Source organism: Dermacentor albipictus, chromosome 3 (assembly GCF_038994185.2).
Source record: "Dermacentor albipictus isolate Rhodes 1998 colony chromosome 3, USDA_Dalb.pri_finalv2, whole genome shotgun sequence".
Lineage (NCBI taxonomy): Eukaryota > Metazoa > Arthropoda > Arachnida > Ixodida > Ixodidae > Dermacentor > Dermacentor albipictus.
The window spans coordinates 102374943-102399291 of record NC_091823.1 but is presented as its reverse complement, the minus strand read 5'-3'; the positions used below and the strand labels follow the sequence as shown (position 1 = coordinate 102399291).

Genomic DNA, 24349 nt, shown 5'->3' with positions numbered 1-24349 from the left:
AATTCAAATTCTTTTTCTTGTAAGCGCACCGACGTTGTACTAACGCAGACATCACCTAATAAACTGATGAAGTACGCTTCCAAGATTTCACGCTCTTCTTTGCCCTTGCCCCTACCAAGAATCGTCACATTGCTAAACAAAGGATAGCAACCACACTCATTGCAATGGCGAGTGATCATCTTTCATGGCAGATGACGGTGAACATCAAGCGAGAAATCCTTTTTTGCAGTGTGCCATCGCACACGCTTGACGCGATCCATATTTCGTATGCTGTATAGAGGCTGGTCACTTCTAATTTTTATGGCATATTTTGAAAATAACTCTTGCAGATGACGTAACACTTGTCCTTCAGTTAGATTGTCAGAGAGGCGGACGTTACTTGCAACAAAAATCGAAATACATATTCGACTAATTAACAAAAATGGCTAAGTATGTTCTTAATTACTTGCCTTACAGCACATATTGCAATTTACGAACTGTAGCCGGTGAGCAAGTTAGGCGTATCCACTTATCCACAGCTTATATGCTACAACAACCGGGCAATGTGAGGACTCCTATGTGCAGAAATTTATATAATCCTCACATTCTCCGTCACCTCGTCCTCTCACTTTAAGTAAACTAGGGTACAAGTGCTATTCAACGATACAGAGATGCTGTGTTAATAGACCCTACCGCCTGCTTGTAAACATCCCAGTAATGTGCATTGTTGACCCTCGGCCTTCTCGAGCAAAAGTGAATTTAGCGCCAAGAACACGATCACAGAGATGGAAGGGGTTGGGGGTACAAAAAGACAGGAAAGCGCTCGTACCGTCTTTGTGTCCTCCCCACTGATGATCGTGTTTTTGCTGCTAAATTCATTATTGTTAGACGTGCACCAAGTCGCCCAACGCCAAACTGGTACTTCTAGCTTGGCCATTTTGCTTAGGCATTGCAAGAAGTAAAACAAAACAATAAAAATAATAAAAACTGAAGTGATGTGCTCGGAAACAGGTGGTTGAACTGGATCGAGTGGCACAGTTGCTGCGTCCTTCTTATTATCCAGTTAGGTCACCCAATCTAATCATCTACGGATGTTATACAGATATATGCGCCTACCAAATCTTATTTTCATAATAAGCGAAAGCACCAGCGCTCCTGAGGTCGAAGTCACGTGTTCGATCATAGCATTTCGATAAGATCGAAATGCAAAAAAAAAAGAAAAAAGATGCTTGTGTAGTCAGTCTAAGGTGCAAATCAAAAGGCCCAAGGTGATCAAAAATTAAACATGGTGCCCCGCTATACGGCGCACCTCATAATCAGATCGTCGTTTTGGCACGTAACACTTCCAAATTAGAACTTAAAAGAATTTTAATTATCTGCCGCAGTTGATCTCATGACTTGTAAACCATATATCTCTGCCTTAGGTTTATCATATCTCTGCCTGTTACTTCTAATTTCTCTTATATCTATTACATCTGTCTAAATACCTCTTCATCATTCGCTGCTCGATGCTTATAATCCGCCGAAGTTCTTGGTTAGCCTTCAGCTTCAGGCCACTTAAAGTAGCAGTGGCAGTATAAACACGAAATATGGCAGGTGTGTGTGTGAGTCTCTTTACTTGGAACAATTTTTTTTTTCTTAGTCGCATTGGGCATAGATCACAATTCAACACGTTTAGGTGGATTGGCTCAATAGGCAGACATTACATGCCAAGATCCAGGCTGGCAATATCCTAGAGGAGCAATAAACTGTATTTGTAAAGATGAGCTGACGGTGCCGTTATCCCAGGTGGGCCGCCTCCCTAGTCCACGATGCGGTGGGCCTGAGCTGATGGCTTGGCCCTGCTCACCAAACAATGCTGGTATTCAGGGCTCGGGCTTGTCATCTGGGCCTCCGACTGCTCGACTGCTCGAGTTATGTGTGGTGTCGATGGTTTATGACCACACTCCCATATCTTGCGGTAGAGGGTATTGGGCACAGAGCAGAAGGCGCACTTGTAAGTGTAGCTCGAAGGACACAATATACTGGTCGTGAAATAAAAAAATAAATAAATACTAATGATCCGTCCAGTGATTTACTTTAGGACAGATGCTGAAATTGTGAAATTGTAGCCAAGCAGCAGTAATGTCATCCATATTTTTAAATCAAAGGATTAACACCCCCTGCAAGATATCATTGCTTAAAATGTGCTACGACATATATTCACCTTCCCGTAAACAATTTCTGAAAAGACTTCTCCTAGCAGTTCCAGACGACAACTGGTAGGGCAAGACATAATTCAGCAGGTTTTGTGGATGTATATAATGAAAATTCTGTTCTTCTTTGAGCGGAAAGGTGTGAGCTGAAGTCGATCTTTATATTCTCAAGAAAGCACCTGAAAATAGCAGTAAAATATTTCTCGCATGAGAAAATATTTATTATTGTTATGTCATTTTAGAACTAGGCGACGCATTGGCAATGTTCGAAGTCGATACAGTAGTCTGTTGCACGACACACCATCAACTTTCAACACAGATGAGCGAGGAAATTATGAGAGGGCGCATTGCATTTGGCGTTGCCAATGCTTCAATACAGGGAATAGAGTATTTTTGTCACTGAAGAGAAGAGAATTTCCACACGCTATTGTCGAAATTGTAGTGCTCCTGGAAAAAGCCGCGTGCAGCGAGAAAGTGAGCGTTTCGAGTTGGTGTTTTTTTATAGTAGCGCGACATAGTAGGCGAAATATAGTAGCGCCATTTGGTTTCTCGGCAGCAGCTTTCTATCGGAACGGCTGTTGGCTTCGTTGGCTAGTGTTGTCTACCAGCATTGTCCTGACGTTCGCAATGGCTCGGTAACGCACGATGGCTGCTCAACCTATCTTCTTGTCCTGGATGGGCCTGATGATTTCAAACGATCCTTCATACATCGCTGGCCTGGGGTCTCAGGCCGGGCACTCGAGCTTGTTCCTGAGTTCCTGAGAGGTATATCGGCGTTGCTGGTTGCTGCTGCCTCCCTGGCCTGCGTAACACAGCGGAGGCGCACACCTATAGTTGTCCTGCGTTGTCACCAGCTACGTGTACAACCAACCTCACTGATGACAGGACAAGAAATTGTACAACGTTTCATCTCGCGTGTATAGCCCGCGAAAACACGAACGTTAAACATTTTATAAGCGTTCTATGTTTGTTCTTGCGTAAAAAGGTTTCTGTAATGTTATAATAGAGAATGTGCTGCTCGAATTCTCTCTGACTGCCGTGTCGATTACTCTAACAATAGCGGCCCAACATCCATCACAGCGCGCAAAGCTTCCAGAATGCTTTCCCCGAAATGAAAGACAACTAGCACAACATGCCGACGAGAAATAATGAAGTTTATCTTCCGGATGAGATACACAGCCGGTGTTTTGTAGACAATTAACTTCCGTTGTATCACGATAGTTCATTCTAGTCACACATCGCGCCTCAGCACTCGGGCCCGAAGTCCACGCCACTGCTCACTGGCACAGCGGGATCTATGGTCGCGCAAATCGTTCTTTTTGCCTCAGAGCTACGTGATCGATCTGCCAGCCCCAGTGATGGACGATGTTTGCACTCGGTGGTAGCATTTTGATGAAGTATGCTGCCGAAGAACATGTGATGGTGGAAGAAAATGTAGTTTTGAGTTGGGTGCAACATCGAAGTACGTGAGTGCGCACAGCAGGCAAGTCTGTAAACGGTCGCGTGTTCTTAAAACATAACAGCAGTGCCAGCCCAGAGGTATGTTAATGGCGTAGAATGGTAAGTCACTTGCAGAGTGGCAGTAAGCCACGAGTGCAGTAGTGGATAGCCGGTTGGCTATGCAGCGGTCAGGTGAGCAGGAGATCGGAGAAAAATTAGAAAAGGTATTGCTGTTTCGCACATCAGACGGTTTGGCCGCTACCAGCCAGGCCCCATCGACGACAAGGATTGATACGCAGCTGCGCATTGCAGGCCTACAATTGGTGAATGCGAAGATAAACGAAAGTCGTAAAATCCCGCCAGCGCCGTAAGTACGTGATCGTCAATGTGACAAAACACACACACACACACAATCACACAAAAAGGGAGATTAGGCTTACATGCAGCAGTCGATATATGCGTAAGTTTCTTTGATGTTTACTGATATGCCGTCACTCCACTGCTACTTCTTCACTCGTACATTGTTCTGCAGTCCTTTCTCAATGCATGCCTTGGTTCGATTTTCTTCACGTGGCGTTTTTCTCCACACTGAGAGAATTGCAAAAGTCGGATACAAAGAAGTTAAGAAGCCCGGAACAAAAGCAGCCAAGTTTGGAGAAAGATGCTTAAAAAAACACACGTAGCGCTAATTCGATGTATATAAAAATTGAAAAATGACAATAAGAAGGCAAGTAATGCACAAGATATACAAGCGTCTAGCGTAAAAGTACGGTAAATCGTTTAACGATTCCTATCGGGTAATCAAACTCCACAACGGGACAAGCACGTGTCGAGCACGAGTAAAATTGTTGCTGCGTAACATCCATGGTTGTCGCTTACAGTAAACTGTGCTCTGGACGAGGCTTCGCTCTTTCTAGTTTAGGGAAGTGGTCCTCCCATCGTGGCTGCATTTCTCATGCTTGGCGTGAGCGCTTTGCGCACAGGCGCCGTCACCGCGCTGGGACGCCGAACGACTCCTCGCTTGTAAAGCGCTGCCAGCGTGTGCATTTTTTTGAGCGTACCACCTGACACGCAATAAACATAAGAGCACACGCCAGATGCTCGCGTTGCAACTGGCTCCTACAGTACGTCTTTCCTTTACTCCACGCGATAACCCCAGGCCATCAAAAAAATTGCGCAGGGAGCTGGCTGCCGTTGCTCCCCAACCTCCGAAAGGCCTGGCCTCCGCGTTCTTGCAAGCCATCGCCTATGGCGAACTCTCGCGCTCACTGCCGCGAAAAGCATGCTGCCTTTTCTCGTATGTTTTACTCTACCATTGCTCTTACTTCTAATCTAAAAGGTACTGCGGTACATTGAATGGGGGAATTATATGTACCACCGTGTTTCTGTGCCAACTACAAACAGACACCTTTCCCTTTGCCTGCACCGGGAAGTTAGAGGAAGCTCAACTTGGGCTGTTGCAAGTAGCGTAAAAGAGGGGGCGTAAATCAACTAGCGTTTTGAGCAGATGATCATGAGCATTCAAAACACTGCGGTGAATGATGACGCGCGGGAATCTTTCTTTTTTTTTTGGGGGGGGGGGAAGTGTAGTCTTTGCTTCTGCAGCTGAAAATGGACTTGTTTAGCGAGCCTTCATACGCAGCGTGGAGGATTGCCCCGAGCACTATGCGAAATGAGCAGATCTCTCCGGCTAATAGTGCTCTGTGAGGCCGCTGTCGGAAACTTCGCTACTGCGGAAACAGGAACCTACGAATGAGGTGCAGTTAATTACCGTATGGACATAGATGAGCTTTTTTTGCAGGGCTCATCTATGTCTATCTATGTTCGCGATGGCGAACCCTATAGAGTCAATATTAATTGCGGTGCGGCTTTTAGAGCGAGTTTCTTCACAGGGAATCCTTGATTCGAACTTCATACGAAGCTGGCTCAGACTTTTGGACACGTGTCTTGAATGTTAGAAGCAATTTCATCACATTTCGTACAAATGCCATATTGGGGTTAGGCTTGTGCTCCAGCGAATAGTCACGACTATTAGCGCAGAAAAAAATATCTGCGAAAATAATTCGTGAGATAATCAGCAATACGACGTTTTAAAACCGCCCTCCTAATACTTGTAAATAACTTCCGTGGGAATAAGCGTATTGGGTTGTACGCAATTGTTGGCGCAGCTGCAGCTCTTTATTGAGTGCTGCCCGTCGTAAAATTATGGTTATAAGTTGGTACCTAGGATGATAGGTACAGTGTTATGAGACAGGAAGATGACAATTTGGATCAGGGAGCAAAACGTTTGTAGCCGGTGTTCTAAAGGGTCTTGAACGGTAGAAGTGGATCTTTGCCGGTGTGCACTGTGGGTGGTTGTCTACTGCGTAACGGAATTGGTGAGAAAGAAACAGATTAACGAAAAGAAAAAGAGAGATAGCATAACACCAGACAGGTGTGACGGGATCATACTGTTTCCAACAAGAATTACTAGAGGGAACTCTTGCACTGCAATAGTTAAGCCACCATGGGAAGGATACGTAACACATGGATTTGTCTGATCTGCGTGCTTGGGGTTTCGGACATTCTTATGGCTTTGTTTATTACGCTTTACCCGCCTTCATTGTCCTAAATTTCAGAGCAGCCTATACTTTTCTAAGTGCAGCGGACTCTGCGAACACGCACAGTTGCTACTAATTGCAACGGTGCAGACTGTCTAGTTGGCCAAATCGAAACGCGCCAAGCGTCTGAGCGGGCTGGCTTGCGCGCGAGAAATTCATAAGGCCGCTTGTCGATGCATGCGTCCATGGCATAATGCTTTCAATATAGGGCCTCTGTGCGAGGCATACTGTGCTTGAATCCAGCCGTCGGACAGTATTAATATTGCGTATTTATTTATTACACAATACTTCGTTGAAAGCGACGAGTTTACAAAGTCGCAAAGCCGTTTGAAGCCAGAACGATGAAGTGTAGACAAAAGCATCTACTACCCAACGCTACCACGATGGCTTGACTTTCCCGCTTGCAGCTCCCGTAAGCACTAAGGCCGGTGTTCCCTCCGGTAATCATTGTGTGAAACTGTATGGATTGGATATCAGTGCGCGCAACCTTATAGTATTTAAAATGAATATACAGAAGCTGGTGATTATGATGGTACCCACAGTAATTGCAAGTAGAGCTGCTGTTGATTAATTACTTGAAACAGAGATAGAGAGGGAGACAACTTTATTGATATTGTCACGTGGTAGTGACGATGAAGAAAGAACACAGTAGCAGTACCGTGAAAGACAAAACTAGCTTTTATTGGGCGAATCTGTGCCCACAAAACAGGCTACACTTAAAGCACAACGATAGCGGCGAACACAGTCGGCGATCGCCGAAAATCTGATCAGCGGGTCAAGCGCGTCGGCTTTTATAGAGCAGTCGTCGAATGTACCAGACTAATCGTTCGGACCCGCGTGCCTTCCACAAAGTTCTACACCATTCGCGTTACGCGATGAAATCAGATAACACAAGGTTCGGCGACAACAGACAGCCGGGTAGAAGCATCGATAACTTTCCCGAAACATCGGATACATTCAGGCGCGTCCCTCGCTGTGCGATTACAGATGTTAAGCGGCGAAACGTGGTCGCCCGATAAAGATAAGTACACGTGTCAATACCCCCCTCTTAAAAAGCATCGACCCGATGCTACATACAAGCGAAATAAAAACACCCGTAGCAAAGAAAACAACAACAAAAATAAGGAATTTCGTCAGCGTCCGTAAAAGGGTTTAAGGCGCACCACGTGGACCACTTCAGATCGTGCCCGGCGCCGCTGTGAATGCATTTCGAAATGCCGTCTGGCCCGACCTCATAGTCCAGAGCGCCAATACGTCGGATGACCTTGTAGGATCCGAAATAGTGTCGGAGTAGTTTCTCACTGAGTCCTCGTCGGCGTATCGGTGTCCAAATCCAAACACAGTCGCCGGGCTGCTACTCAAAAAAGCGTCGTCGGAGGTTGTTGTGTCGGCTGTCGGCCCTCTGTTGGTTCTTTATCCGTAGGCGGGCGAGCTGTCGGGCTTCTTCGGCGCGCTGGAGATAGCTAGCGACGTCAACATTCTCTTCGTCAGTGACGTGGGGCAGCATGGCGTCGAGCGTCGTCGTCGGGTTCCTGCCGTAAACCAGCTTAAACGGCGTGATCTGTGTTGTTTCTTGCACCGCCGTGTTGTAAACGAATGTTACGTACGGCAGGACGGCATCCCAGGTCTTGTGTTCGACGTCGACGTACATCGCTAGCATGTCGGCGAGGGTCTTATTCAGCCGCTCCGTAAGACCATTCGTCTGCGGGTGGTAGGCCGTGGTCCTCCTGTGCCTTGTCTGACTGTATTTCAGAATGGCTTGGGTGAGCTGCGCTGTAAAGGCCGTTCCTCTGTCGGTGATGAGGACTTCTGGGGCGCCATGTCGAAGCAGGATGTTTTCGACAAAGAATTTCGCCACTTCGGCTGCGCTACCTTTCGGCAGTGCTTTAGTTTCAGCGAAGCGGGTGAGGTAGTCTGTCGCCACGACGATCCACTTATTTCCGGTTGTTGACGTCGGAAAGGGTACCAGCAAGTCCATCCCGATCTGCTGGAATGGTCGGCAAGGAGGCTCGATTGGCTGTAGTAATCCGGCTGGCCTTGTCGGCGGTGTCTTGCGTCGCTGACAGTCTCGGCATGTTCTGACATAACGGGCGACGTCGGCGGTCAGGTGCGGCCAATAATACTTTTCTTGTATCCTCGATAGTGTCCGGGAAAAACCGAGGTTTCCAGCGGTCGGATCGTCATGTAGGGCGTGCAATACTTCTGGACGAAGTCCTGACGGGACAACAAGAAGGTAGTTGGCGCGGACTGGTGAAAAGTTCTTCTTCACGAGGAGATTGTTTTGAAGCGTGAAGGAAGATAATCCGCGCTTAAATGCCCTGGGGACAACGTCGTTGTGCCCTTCCAAATATTCCACCAGGCCTTTTAGCTCCGGGTCGGCCCGTTGCTGTTCAGCGAAGTCTTCCGCGCTCATCATGCCAAGGAAGGCGTCGTCATCTTCGTCATCTTGCGGCGGCGGGTCAATGGGGGCGCGTGATAGGCAATCGGCATCGGAGTGTTTTCGTCCGGACTTGTAGGTTACAGTGATGTCGTATTCTTGTAGTCTGAGGCTCCACCGCGCCAGTCATCCTGAAGGATCCTTTATACTCGCTAGCCAACACAACGCGTGATGGTCACTGACGACTTTGAATGGCCTGCCATAAAGATAAGGGCGAAATTTAGCTGTAGCCCAAACGATGGCGAGGCATTCCTTTTCGGTCGTAGAATAGTTGCCTTCCGCTTTTGACAGCGACCGGCTAGCGTAAGATATCACCTGTTCGACTCCGTTTTTCCTCTGGACTAGAACAGCCCCGAGGCCTAGGCTACTGGCGTCAGTATGGATTTCTGTATCGGCGTACTCGTCGAATTGCGCAAGTACCGGCGGCGACTGCATGCGTCGTTTGAGTTCTTCAAATGCGTCGGCCTGCGGCGTTTCCCACTTGAACTCAACATCACATTTAGTTAGACGTGTCAACGGCTCGGCGATGCGTGAAAAGTCCTTGACAAAGCGCCTGTAGTAGGCAAACATGCCAAGGAATCTACGCACTGCCTTCTTGTCGGTGGGCGGCGGGAACTTTGCGATGGCAGCTGTTTTCTGGGGGTCGGGGCGTACTCCGGATTTACTGATCACGTGGCCTAGGAACAGAAGCTCGTCGTAAGCGAAGCGGCATTTTTCTGGCTTCAGAGCGAGCCCTGATGACTTGATGGCCTCTAGTACTGTGGCAAGCCGCCTAAGGTGATCGTCGAAATTTCCGGCGAATACAACGACGTCATCCAAGTAAACGAGACAGGTCTGCCATTTCAGTCCCGCTAAAACTGTGTCCATCACGCGCTGGAACGTTGCAGGCGCCGAGCACAGTCCAAATGGCATAACCTTGAACTCGTAGAGGCTGTCTGGGGTGATGAAGGCGGTCTTTTCGCGATCTCTTTCGTCGACTTCTATTTGCCAATAGCCAGACTTGAGGTGCATCGAGGAGAAGTACTTAGCGTTGCAGAGCCGATGCAATGCGTCGTCTATCCGTGGAAGGGGGTATACGTCCTTCTTCGTGATCTTGTTCAGACGAAGATAATCGACGCAGAAACGTAGGGTTCCGTCCTTTTTCTTCACCAGGACGACAGGGGATCCCCACGGGCTTTTTGACGGCTGGATGATGTTGTCGCGCAGCATTTCGTCGACTTGTTCTCTTATAGCTTCGCGTTCTCGCGGCGAAACTCGGTAAGGGCTTTCGCGGAGTGGTCGAGCGTACTCCTAGGTGATTATGCGATGCTTGGCGACTGGTATTTGTCGAATCCTCGATGACGTCGAAAAGCAGCCTTTGTATCGCGGACCAGACTTCTGAACTGCTGTTGCTTAATCACGGGGAGACTTGGATTAATGTCGTAGTCTGGTTCGGGAACCATGGTCGTCGGGGTAGATGTGGCGGAATCCGAGAGGACAGACGCATCACTGGTTTCCAGAATTTCCTCGATGTACGCGATCGTCGTGCCCTTGTTGATGTGCTTGAACTCCTGGCTGAAGTTTGTCAGCAACATTTCAGTTTTCCCTCCATGCAGCCGAGCGATCCCTCTTGCTACGCAAATTTCACGGTCTAGCAGGAGACGTTGGTCGCCTTCGATGACACCTTCCACGTCAGCGGGTATTTCGGTGCCGACCGAAAAAACAACGCTGGAGCGGGGCGGTGTGCTCACTTGGTCTTCGAGCACACTCAAGGCGTGGTAACTACGCGGGCTCTCCGGCGGTATCGCTTTACCTTCCGACAGCGTTATTGACTTCGACTTCAGGTCGTTGACTGCGCCATGTTGGTTCAGGAAGTCCATACCGAGAATGACGTCTCGAGAACACTGCTGGAGGATAACGAAGGTGGCAGGGTAAGTCCTGTAATGAATGGTTATCCTTGCCGTGCAGATTCCAGTCGGCGCAATCAGGTGTCCTCCAGCGGCGCGAATTTGAGGGCCTTCCCATGCAGTCTTAACCTTCTTCAACTGGGCGGCGATGTGTCCACTCATGACGGAGTAATCAGCCCCTGTGTCCACTAAAGCGGTAACTGCGTCGCCGTCGAGAAGCACATCGAGGTCGGTGGTCCTTTGTCTGGCGTTGCAGTTAGGTCTTGGCGTCGGATCACGGCTGCGTCGTGTTGAAGTGAAGCTGGAACGTCGCGTCGTTAAGTCGTCTTTCGTCGGTGTAGTCTTGGCTTCCTGACTTCGCCGGGACGGCGGCGTGTCGTTATTATGTCGTCGAGATGGTCTCTTCGTCGTCTTCGTCGGCGGCGGAGGATCTTCGTCAGTTCTACGAACACCAACCGCACCTCCATCGGTTGCTGCTTTTAGTTTTCCGGATATGGGCTCGCAGAGCGGCGCCGGGCTGGGCCAGTGTATGGTCGGCGCTGCGGTGACAGGTAGCGGCCTGGTGACGGCGAACGGGACGGTCGTCGAGCGCTCCACTGAGTGGCGGCGAGGTAGTCGGCGATATCGCGAGGTCGTTCACCAAGCTGTGGTCGCGGCGCATTAACGGCGAACCCTCGCAGTCCCATTTCCCGGTATGGGCATCGGCGGTAGACGTGACCAGCTTCTCCGCAGTGGTAGTAGAGTGGGCGGTGGTGAGGAGCGCGCCAAATGTCCGTCTTCCTCGCGTAGCGGCGTTGGGCGACGGGCGGGCGTGCTGGTGGTGGCGGTGGTGGACGATGGAATTGTGGCGTTAAAGGTCCCTGGCGCGGTCGTGCAGGGGGGCCTTGGCGGCGGGCGACGGCGGCGTAGGTCATCGCTTCCGGCTGGGGCTGCGGTGATTCTGGTTGCATCTCAGGAACTCCAAGGGATCGCTCAAGCTCATCTTTGACGATTTCGGCGATTGAGGCTACTTGAAGCTGCGACCTAGGGTACATCTTCTGCAATTCTTCCCGTACGACCGCTCTGATAGTCTCGCGCAGATCGTCAGCGGCTAGCGATTGAATTCCTGCATAGTTTGTAGAGTTCGTGCGGCGGTTGAATTGCCGGTTCCGCATTTCGAGTGCCTTCTCAATGCCGGTGGCCTCGCGAAGGAACTCTGCTACGGTCGTCGGTGGGCTTCGTACCATTGCGCCGAAAAGTTCTTCCTTCACACCACGCATGAGTAGGCGAACTTTCTTTTCCTCGGCCATATCCGGGTCGGCGTGACGGAACAGACGGGTCATTTCTTCCGTAAAGATGGCAACGTTCTCGTTTGGTAGCTGCACTCGGGCGTCCAGCATAGCTTCGGCCCTTTCCTTGCGCACGACACTTGTAAAGGTGCGCAGGAAGCCGCTACGGAACAGGTCCCACGTAGTCAAGGTCGACTCCCTGTTCTCAAACCACGTTCTGGCGGCGTCTTCTAAGGCGAAGTAGACATGCCGCAGCTTGTCGTCGGAGTCCCAGTTGTTGAATGTCGCGATTCGCTCGTAGGTCTCCAGCCAGGATTCCGGGTCTTCAGTCGCTGCTCCATAGAATGTCGGTGGGTCCCGGGGTTGTTGTAGGATAACGGGGGACGCTGGGGCAGCCATTGAGGTTGTCTTGACCACAATCTTCTTTGTCGCCTCAGGTAGAAGTCCGTGCTCTGGGGGCAGTCCTTGCAGTCTGCGGCTAGCACGCTGGTCTTGGCCGGTGTCGGTTTTGTCCTCGGGCTTCGGGCTTGGATCGCGGCTTTTGGGCGGCGTTCGGTACATGAACGCACTAGCACCTCCACCAGATGTCACGTGGTAGTGACGGTGAAGAAAGAACACAGTAGCAGTACCATGAAAGACAAAACTAGCTTTTATTGGGCGAACCTGTGCCCACAAACAGGCTACACTGAAAGCACAACGATAGCGGCGAACACAGTCGGCGATCGTCGAAAATCTGATCAGCGGGTCAAGCGCGTCGGCTTTTATAGAGCAGTCGTCGAATGTTCCAGACTAATCGTTCGGACCCGCGTGCCTTCCACAAAGTTCTACACCATTCGCGTTACGCGATGAAATCAGATAACACAAGGTTCGGCGACAACAGACAGCCGGGTAGAAGCATCGATAACTTTCCAGAAACATCGGATACATTCAGGCGCGTCCCTCGCTGCGCGAATACAGATGTTAAGCGGCGAAACGTGGTCGCCCGATAAAGATAAGTACACGTGTCAATATAAAGACTGTGCTTGGTTACTGCGGGTGGAGCTCCTCTTCTTGGGCCCCTCAAGCTATTGCGGCTCGCCGGGTCGGATTGAGTGTCGCCAATTGGCTTCCCAAGTCCCCATTGGGATACTCACACCTCCTATACGAACAATTGTTGAATGCTTCGTTAAGCAGTGATGAGACGGCGTCTGCCGGATGCTGCGTGCATTGGTAAGTTATGTGTTCGAGTGTCGGGGTGTGATGCGTTTTAACGTCCGCGGGAATGACTGAGCTGAAAGGCTCGGTATTTCTTAGCGAACCGAGAGAGCACTTTCGCTTCTTTAAACGCGCTTATATTTAAGCATAGTAAGTTTTAAGGTTTTTGCCAGCATTGCAATGCGGCGACCGCTGACGGCTTCTTTTCAGCAGCAGAACGTCGTATTCACCGAGAAACCGTGGAAAATTCGGTACACAGAGATGAAAGTAAAATTTCAGAAAGCGTCGTTGCAGTAAGATCTTTCATCTATCGGCTGTTTCTGCAGTTGGTGCCTGTCCGCAAATAGTCTCGGCAGTCGGCAGGGGCTTCGGAAATTGCACTCGAGCTCGTGCTGAGCTCGCACAAGATGCGGGATGTCTGCAGTTTCTGATATAAGCATTTGGGCGATTGAACGACAAGAGCAGGAAAGGCGGCATTCGCTACGACAAACTGCTGAAGTTTGGTTGAGCGTATGAGGTTTGGTTAATGTACCTGGTTGAACGCATTCAAATGCCGAGCGGTGGTAACCAAGTCTAAGTTTATTAACCTGTCCCTGTTGCAGTGATTGGATTCTCGCTTCTGCACCAAGATATAACAAAATGGCCTGAAAGAGCGCGCTGTAAAATAGTCTGAGCTCATGGTTTTAGCAGAGATTACCAACACGGAAAACACGGCATGGAGAGTTCATTCAGCCTCCACGATGCTTTACGCAGATATGTGGGCATGATTTATTAAAAAGTTCAGGAGACAGACGTGGGTCTCTGCTTTACCGAGGACTTGCGAGTTATGATCTAGTTTCAGTGCATGATTTAGTCGTTCATGCTTCCTATCGCAATGGAATATATTTGTCTATTAGAAACACTCTAGTTTAAGGAGGATCACCATAACTTTTGACGCAAGAGTTTCTCTTATGTTCACCAAGGTCTGAGTGCACTAACGTCTTTCCTTTTTTTGTATTTTTGTTGTGTTTTGCCCTAATCTACATTTAGCCGCCGTAACAGCAAATGCTACCTGATAACTCGTGCTTAAAAGCCGAATTTTGCAGCTGTTACCCAATCACAGTAGAAAGTTAGGTGATGTGCATTACGGACAGCATCTGTAGTGGAGTCTGCCGCCGTGTTGGTTCTGTGTGGGCCAAAAATTATTGGTCGATCAAAGGCGATTTGTGCTTTTTATTGATTATTTTGCAGGGGCTAGCATTTATATACCTGTACTTTTACCTGTACCTGTATATACCTGTACCTGTACATTTATATACCTGTACATAACCATTAGCACTATTTATTTAGTCACCCTTACCTAAACTACGCAATCCATGGTAAACTTAAGCTTTAAAATCATCATGTTGGAGAATACGGTACGTTTAAGTTATATCAGAGCGCAAGCGACGCCCGTTCCAAAGAACAAAACTAAGTTGCCTCAGTCTACGGGCAATTTACTAGAGCTAGCGCGCATCGGAAGATAATCTTGTTAGAATTAATTGCCGTCAAACCATTTTTGAGTACGACAATGCGTTACACACAAGAAAGTTCGTGCATCATACACCTAATGAGCGTGCTCTTGCTCAACATGATTGTGTATGCGGTAATGGCGCCGCTGTTTCCGTTCACTGATGACAAACAGCGCCGCAGAGAAAAGACGAACAGAAAAAAGTTTGCTTAGGACGAGCGGTGTGTACACAGCGAGGGCAGTGCGCGTTGTACAACGCTCGTTCTGTGTACACATTTGCTCCTCGTCTTCCGTCTGTCGCGCTGTCTCGCAACAATGAACATCATCCCCAGCTCCCTACACTATTGCGATAGTTCTTTTCACTTTTCTTCCAGCCAAGCTTTGTTAACTACTACAAGGGCTACCAACTGCGATGAGATATCTCCACAGGATCTGACCCCGACACCTGATAAGTACAACTCTGCCACTCGCAAGCCCCGAAGAGCCTTCGGGCAGTAAGTACATCAGAGGCAGCTGAAATGGCGTGTTCCTTTCAGCACAAAGAAGCTCGATGAACAGGGCCGATGGCAGGGAGGGTGCGAGGAGGGTGATGACAAGTGTTTCCTCTTTTACTGCGGGAGTGCTGTGCGGCTCGGAAATGGGCGACACCATTATGATATTGTGGTCTCGCGTTGCCTCGTGCAAGTACATAAGTGCAAAGGAAATCATGATGTACGCTATGTTTCATAAGGCTGTGCGGGCTCTAATGCGTCCAGCAGGCACAATACAATTGCTTGTTGGCGACCCATAAGGGGAAAGTACCCAGAAGCCACCAGGGCGTAGCCGTGTTTGTTGTTGCCTTCGCCACTCTAGGAGCCGGCGCTGTGTATTGCAAGCGCACTGCTGTTTTAAGTTTACGTGTGTGGTCGCCAGGTCACTTATTGGAATGAAAATACTGCCGTGTGAAACAAGAATGTGCCGCACGTCAGCAATTTTTTTTAGCATTCAAAGAACTTGGGTGTAATTTATGAGGATGTAGATTTTCTTCGGAGAGTGTCTGTTAAAGTTCGTTAGCTGTGAAAATGATGCGAGAGATTGTGGTTGCACAAAACACTCTTAACAAAAGCTGAGGTGTGTTCAATATGTAATTGACTTTTTCATCAATGACAGACATTAAGTACACTATAGTCGTATACAACTTTAGAAAAAAGGGGAGGCCCCGCCCAGACGACCGAAGCGGCGAAGTCACAGGCCGTCCGGCGCATGACGTCGGTCCAGAGTGCACGCCCATTGGTGGATGTCGTGTGCATCCGCCTTGGAGGAGTAAACGCCCCCTTTTTTCTAAAGTTGTATCCGACTATAGTTGTGCCAACGACGATCGACCGGCCTTCATTGTAATTCCGGGAATACTGACGAACACTGTATGCTGCCGAAGGCACCACAAGTAAAATAAAGTTTCTGCCCCTGCTGAATAATTAGGCCTTACGTTTCTGATGAGCTTTGATCAGAAGCAAACGTCTTGTTTGAGGTGTCTGCGTCAGCAGGATAGACAAGTGATAGGTAACTGCCCTTGAATATTGGGGATTAGGTGCTTTGAGAGAGCTGACAGCTTCGTGCTTTGGAATCAGGTGGTGTGACGATAGAGATTGTTGCTGATGTTAATGCAAATCAACCTCGTCCCGAACAAGTGCATATGATTTGACACTGTTTCCTCCCTGGAGACAGAAATTTGGTCATTCATGTATTTCAGAGAACCGGCAGATTATAACGCAGAAATTCCAAGAACAGATCCCTCTGCAGTTTAAGCATGGATTGCACAGAGGTATCGCATAACTTTATTTTGTGGAGAAATCTTAGGGCTTTAGCAATGACAGTGAGTTTCTTTAATTAGACGCAACATCGCATCAGCAACCCATTGGGCAAATGACGGCGCCAGGGAGCGGTGCGTCTTAATATAATACATAGTTCGTTTGTAGAAGAGGGATCAGGCGACTTAGCCTTTTGTGTAAAGGCAAGCACCGTGTAGTTTTCAGTGGACAGTGCTGCCTTTTGCTAAGAGTTGGAACACCTCCAGCTGAAGCCTTCACCAGACTTCAAGTCTAGTCACCGCAGAGGCCCAGTAGGTACAAGTGTGAATATAAGCACAGCATTGGATAGTATCGGAATGATTAGAGAAAAGTTTCTATTTATAGGGAAAAAGCATCGCTTTCAGAGGCACGTCTATGTGTAACGAACGGTGTGGTACAGAGCCAGGTAAAAAATGCCTTGGTCGACGGCATGTTCTAGCATAAGAAAATGAATAATTCGTGGCAGAGATGACGGGTTAAGGGTGAGTGGAAAATATTAGAAAAGTATCCGGCTAGTACACCAAATGATTCCTTGGCCTTCACAAAATTGAAATAAAAGAAATAAAACAACAGCGGTTTGAAATAAGGTGCCGGTAGTTTACTTCGCTCTTGTTACAAATACTTATACCGTTGGTTTCATTTGCATTTAATTGGTGGTTATGTTTAATGAGTAGCACGGATAAGAACAGAAGATCGTACAACATGCAAGCTTCTTTTTCTATTCTTTTTTTCAGTCGTGAATGACCTGTTATACGATTGGCCGAATGACTGTGTGGTCATTACCGAGTTTTAGCTGGTCCGGCGATACGGGAAATGCAGGCGGACTAGGAGTTTTAGCGGATGGGCGGGAGGCGTAAGCGTGAGTGGCTTTTCAGGTGCTATAATCTCGTTGGGCAGAGCTGAGCCACACGAACACAGAGCTAACATTACATGAACCAAGTATATTCTACATCGCTGCTGATATAAATTTTTGGGATCGGCGAATCGTGACACAATTGCGCCTTTGCAAGAATATAGACCAACACCGAAAAAGAATACACTTGGTTACTACAATATTAGTTCTGTGTACGGATGGTTGGGCTCCGCGCCACCATCGTGGCTGAACCGCTTCGGCCACTCACGTTTACACCTACGCACCTCCGGTAAAACGCCTAGTCCGCCTGCGTTAACCGGAGTGCCGGAAAGGCTAAAATACTCCATCGAAACGGGCGGATAACGTATGTCGATGGTAGGACGTCTGACAAAGGTCTAAAAGATAAATAAAAATTGAAGTGGAATCATAACATCATTAAAGCCACACAGCAGGATATTATTTTCTGTTTTAAAAAATGCGCGCTGTATTTCGTACTTACAGTTCATGCATACTTTATCTATAGGTTCACTACGAGACATCGTCCACAATCAGTGGTTTTCGAAAGAGGCTCCGTTATCAGAAAGGAGAAGAAAGACGTCATGTTATACTGCTGAGGGAGTTGTTATTATAGAAGCTATCTCTTGCTATGCAGACATAGAGCTATTGCGACCTTCCAGGAAACACGGCCGCTTTTTTAATGCCATCAATATAACGTTCCAGTGTCTCATCTTAGCATTGTGTTTAAGAGAGGACATGCATTCGGGTAATACATTTTCTACACATATGATGGAGCAAAATGTATTGTATTGCAGTTTAATTTCATACCTTAAGGAAGTTATTGAAATGAAAGCATAAGGTTCAAGTTGACAAGTTATAGAAACGAAAGAGCACAAAGTGGTTCATTGCATAGCAACAACACAGGATCTTCGGGAACCATTTCTTACAAGAGGATGAGTTTGTGACCTTTTCCTAGTACATATCTGTCCCGTTCCCGTTAAGCTGTGTATAGAAAATAAAGGTGTTCACGAGAGTAATTCTTACATGTTAAATTGTTAAATGTTACAATGATAGTCATTAGGTTAAAACATGTTACTAGGACAAGTAGTCAATATATTTAAACAAAGTCTTTGTTTTAGTATGTAGCCACTGCCAACAAGCATTTAACCAAGACATGAGAAATGGAGAAAGATCTTTCATACTTTTGTTATGGAAATAAACGAACTGAAATTCAACAGTGCCCGTGTGGAAACTTCCCTTAAATGTATCCCTTCAGCTGCTGCAGAAGAATCGGTCGCTTATGCGCCGCATTATACAGGTTGGCAATGCGCAAAGGTTGATCGGAGGTGCGCACCCCAATATATATATATATATATATATATATATATATATATACACACACTCGATTGTTATGCAATACATATGTAAGGGTCCGAACTGAATTTGCAATGCGTTAGACACCTAGACAACAACAAAAAACTGAAGTTTTATTCTCTTTCCTGTCTCGATTCTTTTGCGAAAGAGGCATCTCATGTGGCCTGCTGAATGCATTATAACCGGAATGCTGAGCGCTTTCTTATTCATGGAATATTGAATCGCCAGTTCACGAATAGAGAAATGAAACTTTATGGGTAATGTTCTTAGGTCGCCGAAAGGACGTTTAAAGGATATAGATGTATCAAACGGGAAAGCGTATGATCACACGCATTAGATCAAAGGAATAGAACACCAGCAAAAAAATATTGGACGCGCTTGCTTTAGCCTGGCACGTGCTGTATAAATGTATCAACTGCGTCAGCTTCGGCTGAAGGATGGCCCCAGAGACCGAGAATCCGTCAGGCGATCTCTCTGTTTAATTGCTTTGTTGCTCTGTAGCAGACACAGTGACACATGAAGTTAGTGGAGAACAAGAAATACACGACCAGTGAATCGCAAACTGTCAACTGAGTTTTAATCAAAAAGAAAGAATAAATCATACCCAGAACTGCAATCAGCGGTTGCGGTTTATATGCGCGCAAAATAGAGAGAGAGAAAAAAGAAACAGAGAAAAAAGGTAGAAAACCAGATATGGGATGCATCCAATTTGAATAATATGAAAGCGATAATGTTTTAAAACTCGTAATTGAAAATAAGAGAACGAGACCCGCGGCTTGCTCACACAGGCTTCTGCTTCAGCTGCAACAACGGAAAAGTCGTCCCATGTCTCTTTTCTGATTTTATCCTTGCTTCTAAACTGAGCTGTAGTGTTTTTGACTCAAAGTCAGTTTATAGTTTGCGCTTCACTTGACGTGCGTCCCTTTCTTTTCCCCTAACTTCATGCATTGCCATGTCTGCCACAGCGCAGCGGAAGAATAGAGCTACAACAACTGGGCACTTTTGAAGCTCGGCCTGCTTTCATGATCCCTCTGTGGTTACTCGCAAACAAAGAAATGGGACACAAGTTCTTCGCATGCGATTAAAGCTTCTTTCTGTATTTATGCGACCTGTAGGTATTCACGTGCGCTTCCACCGAAGTGATGCAGCAGCAATCGCCTGTGATTCAAGGAATTGTAATAATGCATTGCTCACAGCACCGCGATTTGCAAAGCAATCTTTCTAATATCGTGAATAGTTCGTGGAATATTTGGTACGAAATAGAACAGTACTTTTCGTTTATTGCAAAAATTCATATAGTTCTTTTTTTAATTTGCGACAAGTGCACTGTTTTATCTCTTGGCGGTGACTGTATATATAAAAATTACTGCCGTTATCATGTTACGCTATGCGTAATACACGCTTGCTGGTCGGATCCGAAATTTCGAGAACGTTTTCGGCAAGTTGGTAGCGAGAAAGACACATCTCATCAGTCTGAGTGCTCTGCGCGAATAGCGGTGTGTAGTTTCTAAGAAGCGCGAGCCCCAGTGGCCGGCCGCTACAGAATGTGTAATGATTCGTGTGCAAATAGTGCACTGACTGGACTATTGACATTGGAATTGATGGCTACCGATAGTGGTTGGCACTATTGTTGTCTTTCTAATGTTGGTTTGACTTTTACAGCGAAGCTGTATATGGCTAGGGTTCCATGCAGTTTTATTCTTCATGAACAAAAACTATCAACATCAATGGCTCATGCGCCCGTAAGCATTCATGCTCCCACCAACAAGCAAAAAAATTACAGAGGCAGAGGCGACGAGCACTCACCAAAGAGAAGCGAACAGTGCCTAAATTATTTCTAATCACGCACACAACATACAGAACAGCATGTCGAAAACTCATCATCAATGACTCATACCACCGTGAGAAATGGCTCATGCCCCCGTGAGCAAGCAAAAAGTGGAATGACTCACAGTCCCGTAAGGTACATGGATACTCACTTTGCGTGAATTAGCTGCGATGACACTACTCCTGTTGTCATTGTCAGTAATTTCAATGTGGACCTGGCGGTACCTAAAAGGGAGCAGTTTACGCGTTCGTTGCTGCAGACTTATACCTTGCGAAGACACAGATCCGGTCCAGTCGACCACCCAGCGGCCTATGTGCATCGATTTGACTATATCAAAGGATGCGATTACAGTTGCGAGTGAAATAATCACCTCCAATTAACACAATAAATGAGTTCATACCTTTGTTCAAAATTATGTGTCACCTCATGTGCTCATGCCTCATGTGCTCAGCAGCTTCGCAGGTGGAATCATCAAAGAGTGGAATGGCTCATGATTTTTTAATTGGCTCTAGCTCACCCAGTATGTTTATAGACAACTTACTGGGCTTTGTCAGTTAATTGTTTCCTGTATTTAATCACCTCATCAAAGAGGAGTCGTGACAAAAACAGCAAAAGTGATGGTGCCACAGATTTTCTCGAGCTCTTTGGTCATTTTCTTTTCGCGTCAATGTGTGGTTGAGCTGCTTCCGCATATGCATCCGTTCCTATTTGGTTATAACTTAGGTCTTAAGAACGACAGCTAAAGAGTTTGATTATATGACTTACTCCACCTGCTACTGTCTGTCCGAGCACTGTCATTCACCCGTGTCAATGTTTTGCTTCACGGCTAGTCCCGTGTTTCACATTGGAGCAATTGACTATTTCGGGGTTGCTTGAGGCCCCCGCTACCGAGGCTGACATCAGAGAACGTGGAGAAATTTGATTCACAAGCGCCTATAAGCAGAACTGGAGCCCATCGCTCGGGTCAAATTATCAAAATGTAAGCTTTTCCAGGGTGTAAGCTAAGGGAGAGTTCGAATAGCATGATTTCACCAAACAAAGCCGACGATCACTAGGACCATACAAATGAGGTGGACTCATAGGGAGACGACTTACAACTAGTTTTATTGGCATATCTGCCAGTTAATATTTAGCCTACATTGGCATACACGCGACAAAAAACAACAGCAATAATGAGAAAAAGAAGAAAATATACCCAAGATTGCACTGTAAAAATCCAAAACAAACCAAACTTATGCAAACTCTCACTCAAACATGGCCCAACGTGGTGCGATACTCTCGGAGGCGACGTATATTTTCTAGAGAAGATTAGTGACGGCGCACTAACAAAGCCATTCCCTATTTGATTTATTTCGTGCAGATAAACAATTATGCTCGTTAGCTGACTAGTACGGCGATTCATAATTGTGCATCGCCACAACTCTGGAATGCACACACAATTTCTGCAGTGGGCAGCGAAGTGCGCTTCAATGCTTTCCCGAACATTACGATCAGGTTCCCAGAACCTTTCCTACACGCAGCGTCCCGTTTGCCTTGCATACTCCTTTCTACATGAGATTGCTATAAATTATCATTCGCCTCGTATGCATTTATTATATGTTTCTGTAGCGCACCTTGCAAACTGCTTTTACTAGCATTCTAACGATGCTTCACGCACTTTCCGGAGTTCGTCTCTCTATCTGTCGATCTAGGTCTCTAAATATTTCGCAGCCAACGTGCCTCACTGGAAAGTCCATTGTCTAATAGGTATAGTACTGGGCGGCTAGGGTGAGAGAAATAGGGTTCGAAACCGGCCTTCAGACCAGCATGAATCAATGGGTATGCAACACTCAGTACGTGCCAAATTTCTTCAATGCCAACTTGGGTCAATGCGCATGTTCCGCCGCTTGGTATGTACCAATGAACCTCCATACGCGTATATACTATGGTGCGTGTCAACTATCTCTCCTCGTCTTCTCCTTTCTTTTTTCTTATCCTTCATCCCCTCTCCACCGTGAAGGGTAGCAAACCACGGACATCCAGCTGGTTAACCTCGCTGCCTTTCCTTGTTTCTCTCTCTCGTTCAATGAACGTCTTTGACGCAACCTTGGGTCACTAGGAAGGTGCCATTGTTTATGTGCCACTCTTGAATGACCCTCTTGGACGCCATCTTGGATAATTGTGTATCTGTCATTAGACCTGTGCCACTTGGTATGAGCCGCTTTTCAACGACAACAACATAGCTTAAGCTTTGCCCAGCGCTGGGCGGAATAGAACACGCGTCATACAAAGGCAATCTGATCTGAAAATCATATATATTCGGACACGCGCCGTGAACGTGCTTCTCGACGGTGCTGCTGTGGATGACACAGCGCGAAAGAAGAGCACGGCTACATACTCGTCCCATGCACATGACGCGTCTCCGCAATGGCAGTAAGATGTGTCGCTGCGTTGCTAAATGCTGTTTGCATGGACGTCGGCATTCGTCACGAGATGGGCTGCCGGAATTTTTTCTCCTGGCTCCCAGACAGTTTAGTTCCTCATAGATGTGACAGCTTACTACGAGCCCAACACACAACTCCTTTCATGCTCTGGCCAAGGCCCTCCTGGCTATGCGATAGACATTTAATATAAGATATGTGAGCCATCGTTTTCAAAGTGGTTCAAACTCATCTATAGAGCCAGCCCTGACGTTATTTAGCGAGCTTTTATTGCTAAGTTCTATTCTAATTTATTCTAAATTCTATTGCTGAGTGTTTGTTCTCCGTCACCAGTATTTTGCGGTAATTCTCGCTTTCTTCCGGGGAACACTGTTCCCTGCCCGACGGGAATGGAAGTGGAGCCGCCCGCAACCCCACCTGAAGTAGCGGCGCCCGCGTCGGCAGCCTCAAGGAAGCGGAACAGCCTCTCGAGCGACAGCGAGGCTACCCTGATAGACTCGACCGAGAGCGACGACAGCTCCGACGACGACTACGTGACTGTCCTGAGTCAGAAAGCAAAGCGGCGGATGCTTAGGGCCTCTGTGGACACATCTACTATGAGGACTCCGCAGAGTTCGCCGAAGTACACCATCCTTTTCTTACCTGTGCTACCCTCCGACAACATGAGGTTCCTCAACAGGCAAGTTGCATCGGTTGAACTCGAGAGACTGTTGCCAAATGGCATTGAGGACGTACGAGTCAACCCTCGGAAGAATATTGTCGCGGTAGACGTCGCCCACGCGTCGGCGTTAGATTCTCTGCGCGCCGTCACTGTTCTCGGTGGCATGAACGTCCGTACCATCATCCCGATGGGAAAAGAGACTACTACAGGCGTCATATATGACATTGATGCGGCCATCTCAGGCGAGGATCTACCACTTTTGATAAAGCCTGCCAATCATGGGACCCAGATAATACAAGTGGCCCGTCTCGGAACTTCCAGATGCGTGAAACTTGTCTTTAAAGGTGACTGCCTTCCATCGCATGTGAAGGTAGGTCATTTTCGACATGCTGTCCGGCCCTTTGTTCCCAAGCCGCTTCAGTGTAGAAATTGTCAGAAATTCGGCCACGTGAGCGCCGTCTGTGGAAAGTCTGCTGTATGTTCCCGCTGTGCAGCGCCACACTCTGCAGGCAACTGCCAGGCAAAAACTTATAAGTGTCCGAACTGTCAAGGGCCCCACGATGCCTCATCAAAGGACTGTCCTAGAGTTAAGCGAGAACTCTCCATCTTGAAGAAAATGGTGAGGGACCGGTCGACCCATCGTGAAGCAGCTGCTGACGTCAGGCGACGTCGTTCTCGTCGCAGACGCTCATCAAGGAATTCTGCTCTCCGCACAAAGAATACGCGTGCCGCACAGCCTGTTGCTGTTGAATCTGCTCCAACCTCAGTGCAGAACGTTTCCAAACCGTGTATGGATAACGGAGCATCTCAAAAGGATGCCGTGGATGAGGAATGGCCACCACTGCCAAGGATAAGCCCTGTGGAAAAACCTCAACAAGGAAAGGCACCACAATGCTCCACCC

General features: G+C 47.5%; 1 long non-coding RNA gene across 1 annotated transcript in view; it reads right to left on the bottom strand.

Moving 5' to 3' along the window:
• Window positions 1-4164: 4164 nt before the first annotated feature.
• The window catches only part of LOC135913394 (uncharacterized), a 128813-nt gene continuing 108628 nt past the window's right edge, over window positions 4165-24349 (bottom strand). The window contains exon 4 of the long non-coding RNA XR_010567991.1: window positions 4165-4202. This is a non-coding gene — a long non-coding RNA (uncharacterized lncRNA). The remainder of the gene's footprint in view (window positions 4203-24349) is intronic.